We start from the raw sequence: 4939 nt of genomic DNA, 5'->3' as shown, positions 1-4939 counted from the left end.
ATAAATGTGTATCGATGAAGTATCCCGAAAAATTAAAATAAGTGCATGAATATTTCTAGAATAATATGGAGGACTGTGATTTCAAGTTTCAAGTTAAAATAATGAGAACTGGTGCCAGATATGATATTGGCTATGAAAAGGCGCGTGCGGAAAGGTGTTGCGAAAAATAAAATAAAAATAAAAATATAAAAAATCTTATAAAAATGAGTAGGTTCAGATTCCAAAGTTTGGGATTAAAATGATAAGCGTAGCTATTAATGCTAATATTGTGCGATTAAGACTTAAGTGGGCTATATAAGCACCCTTGCATATGATCCTAAGTCATTCTAAGTGCCTTATGCGTGGATATTTCTGAAGATTGTAGTCAGCCCCTTGCCACCTTCACCTTCCCTCACTCTCTTGAGCCAAAGGTGCCATTTTTACTCATGGTTTCTCTACCAAAACATCATTGCCTTGTGTGAGTTGGTCTTGTGAGGTTGTGGGCTGCTTCATTGCTGAGTTGTAGTCCCTGGTTGTGTGTGTGGAGGTGCTGAGTTTGAGTGTTGGGTTGAGTAAGCTTGGTTCTATCATTTTGAGGCTTCAAAGAGCCATCTTGTGAAGTAAAAGACCAACCTTGATGTCATTTTCGTGTTGTTGTGAAGTCAGTACCTTGGAGGCTGATTGGTGAGCTCCAAGAGCCTTTAATGCTCTGTTTTAAGCTTGGGTAAGTGTCACCAACCTTGAACATGAGTTTTCTTAGTTAAAAATGGAGCCTTGATGCATGTAATGAGCAAAAGATAACAACTTAAGGTTGGGTAAGGTTAAACACACCTAAAAATGCATGTTTAAGCTTTTCAAATCGTGAAAAGAACCACCTTTAGGAAGGATATCTCGCGAAATGCAGAACTGCATTCTGTCGCGAAATATTCGGATATGGGGTGCTTGTGTGTATTCGAAGATAGATCTCCGATCCGAATACCATCAGATTCGGGTGAAGTCGGAGGATGTCCTGAAGACCGCGTTTCGTTCGAGATATGGTCACTTTGAGTACTTGGTGATTCCTTTTGGGCTTACCAATGCACCCGCAGTGTTCATGGATTACATGAACAGGATTTTTCAGTCGTACCTGGATCAGTTTGTGATCGTCTTCATTGACGACATATTGATTTACTCCAAGACTGAGGAGAAACATCCTGAACACTTGAAGATTGTGTTGCAAGTGTTGAAGAAGAAAAAGCTTTATGCTAAGCCTTCCAAATGTGAATTTGTGCTCAAGCCCGTAAAGTTTTTGGGACATGTGATTTCTGCAGAGGGAGTCGCAGTGGATCCGAACAGGATTGAGGCCGTGCTTGATTGGGAGAGGCCCAAGATGGTAACTGAAGTGAGGAATTTTCTGGGTTTGGCAGGGTACTACCGGAGGTTCATCAAGGGATTTTCCATGCTGATTCTGCCATTGACTCGCCTTACCCACAAGGAGACTCCATTTGTGTGGACTCACGAGTGTGAGGAATGTTTCCAGGAGTTAAAGGAGAGACTGACTACCGCACCTGTGTTGGTTCTTCCTGATCCTGCTGAGGAAGTTGAGTTGTACACTGACGCCTCCGGAAAGGGGCTCGAATGTGTGTTGATGCAGTTGGGCAAGGTGATTGCCTATGCTTCAAGGCAGTTGAAGCCTCATGAAAAGAACTACCCGACTCATGATTTGGAGTTGGCTGCTATTGTGTTTGCTTTCAAGATTTGGAGGCATAATCTCTATGGCATGAAGTTTGCAGTATTCAGTGATCACAAGAGTTTGAGGTACCTGTTCGATCAGAAGGAGCTGAACATAAGGCAGAGGAGATGGATGGAGTATCTGAAGGACTACGACTTTGAGTTGAAGTACCATCCTGGCAAGGCCAATGAGGTAGCTGATGCTTTGAGTCAGAAATCTGTCAGTCTATCCAATTTGACCATGGGTGATTATGATATCATCGAACAGTTTCGAGATCTGACGGTGACCTCTTTGTTTGGAGGTGCACTTCTCGAAATGGAAACCGTGCAAGTTGAGAACGAGCTCATGGAAAAGATCAAAGAGGAGTAAGTGCAGAGAGAGTGCCTAGATTATGTGAAGAACCAGGACGGTGTGTCTTGGAATGAGGATGGACTGTTGATCTTTCATAAGAGGATTGTGGTTCCACGAGGTCCGTTGACTGTTGAAGTGATGACAGAGGCTCTTAAGGGCCAGTTTAATGTCCACCCTGGTGCTACAAAGATGTATCAGGATTTGAAGAGGAATTATTGGTGGCCGGGCATGAAGAAGGACATAGATGTGTTTGTGTCTAAGTGTCTGATATGCCAGAAGGTAAAGATAGAACACCAGAAGCCGTCTGGTAAACTTCAACCTCTTGAGATTCCGGAATGGAAATGGGATAACATTTCCATAGACTTCGTGGTGGGATTGCCGAAGACTCAGGCTGGTTACGACTCTATCTGGGTCATTGTGGACAGGTTGACCAAGTCTGCCCACTTTCTTCCGGTGAAGGCGAGCTTCACTACTGAGCAGTTGGCCAGACTATATGTTCGCGATATTGTGAGACTTCACGGGGTGCCCGAGAGTATCATTAGTGATAGGGACCTGAAGTTCATATCTCGGTTCTAGGAGGCGCTGCAGGAGGCTTTTGGTACGCAGTTGAGACTGAGTACAACCTATCACCCTCAGACTGATGGACAGACTGAGCGGACCATCCAGACATTGGAGGAGATGTTGAGGGCTTGCACTTTGGAGCATGGTTCAGCATGGGATAGGTACCTGCCATTGGTTGAATTTTTGTACAACAACAGTTTTCATGCTAGCATGGGCATGGAACCCTACGAGGCGTTGTATGGCAGGAGGTGTCGGACTCCTACCTGCTGGTCTGAGGTTGGAGACAAGGAGTTGTTTGGCTTGGACTTTGTCCAAGATACTACCCTACAGATTCAGTTGATTAGGGAAAAGCTGAAGCAGACGCAGAATCGCCAGAAGAGTTACTACGATGTCAGACATTGTCCACTGGAATTCAGTGAGGGTGAACACGTGTTTGTTAGACTTTCACCTGTCACCGGTGTTGGTCGGGCACTCGAAGTGAGGAAGCTGAGCCCGAGATTCATTGGGCCCTACCAGATACTTGGTATAGTAGGACCTGTTGCCTACCGGCTTGCCTTGCCTCTGAACTTGGCCAACATCCACGACGTGTTTCACGTGTCTCAGCTTCGGAAGTATGTAGCGGATCATTCGCACGTGGTGCAACCGGATGATGTGGAGGTTCGGGAGAACCTAAAGACTCTCGTCGGACCACTCAAGATTCTCGATCGAGGCGAGAAGCAACTGAGGAGAAAGATCATTCTGATGGTCAAAGTGCAGTGGACTGAGATAACTCCTTAGGAGTGCACTTGGGAGCGAGAGGACGAGCTTCTCCGGCAGTATCCCAACTTTCGAGACAGGAATGTTTCTGATTTTGAGGACAAAAATCATAAAAAGGTGGGATGAATGTAAGAACTCGCACCGTTAATTAAGGAAGTTAATTAATTAATTATGAGAAATTAAGAAATAATTTCATAATTGACGCTAATAATTATTATGAGGCTTAAATAATTATAGTAAGTGAGTAATAATACTGAAAGTCGCTTTTCGGACGAAAAGTGCAGATATCGATTCTGCTACTCGTATAAATGCGTACCGATGAAGTATCCTGAAAAATTAAAATAAGTGCATGAATATTCCTAGAATAATATGTAGGATTGTGATTTCAAGTTTCAAGTTAAAATAATGAGAACTGGTGCCAGATATGATACTGGCTATGGAAAAGCGCGTGCCGGAAAGGTGCTGCAAAAAATAAAATAAAAATATAAAAATCTTAGGAAAATAAGTAGGTTCAGAGTCCAAAGTTTGGGATTAAAATACTAAGCGTAGCTATTAATGCTAATATTGTGCGATTAAGACTTAAGTGGGTTATATAAGCACCCTTGCACATGATCCTAGGTCATTCTAAGTGCCTTATGCGTGGAAATTTTTGAAGATTGTAGTCAGCCCCTTGCCACCTTCACCTTCCCTCACTCTCTTGAGCCAAATGTGCCATTTTTACTCATGGTTTCTCTACCAAAACACCATTGCCTTGTGTGAGTTGGTCTTGTGAGGTTGTGGGCTGCTTTATTGCTGAGTTGTAGCCCCTGGTTGTGTGTGTGTAGGTGCTGAGTTTGAGTGTTGGGTTGAGGAAGCTTGGTTCTATCATTTTGAGGCTTTAAGGAGCCATCTTGTGAAGTGAAAGACCAACCTTGATGCCATTTTTGTGTTGTTGTGAAGTCAGTACCTTGGAGGCTGATTGGTGAGCTCCAAGAGCCTTTGTTGCTCTGTTTTAAGCTTGGGTAAGTGTCACCAACCTTGAACATGAGTTTTCTTAGTTAAAAAAGGAGCCTTGATGCATGTAATGAGGAAAAGATAAAAACTTAAGGTTGGGTAAGGTTAAACACACCTAGAAATGCATGTTTAAGCTTCTGAAATCGTGAAAATTAAAGAACCACCTTTGGGAATGATATCTCGCGAAATGCAGAACTGTATTCTGTCGCGAAATATCCGGATATGGGGTCTTGAGATATCCGAATATGGATATCCAAATATGAGATATTCGGATATGGCCCCGACAAATATCCGGATATTCTGGGTTTTAGAGGAAAAGTAACGGTACTGTTCATACCGAACTGAGATATGGGTTTGTGGACCCTAGATTATGGAAGTTGAACTTCTGTAATGATTAAGTTAAGTCAGAATCAAGGGATTAATGGCTTGTGACTTTGTGATTAGCCTTAAGACTTAGAACGCAAAGGAAAGGCGTTGTCTTTATATCGTATGCTTGTAGAGTATAAATATTGATGTTGTTATTGGTCCTAACAGATTGTGATTGTGCTGTGTGTGGACCTTGAGCTTGTGTGGACTCTTGGCTTGGAT

The sequence above is a fragment of the Gastrolobium bilobum genome, unplaced genomic scaffold (genome assembly GCF_033153095.1).
Source record: "Gastrolobium bilobum isolate Gb01-03AN ecotype WA unplaced genomic scaffold, APGP_CSIRO_Gbil_v1 utg4283, whole genome shotgun sequence".
NCBI classification, from domain to species: Eukaryota; Viridiplantae; Streptophyta; class Magnoliopsida; order Fabales; family Fabaceae; genus Gastrolobium; species Gastrolobium bilobum.
The sequence above is the reverse complement of the archived record's forward strand: the minus strand, read 5'-3'. Positions refer to the sequence as shown.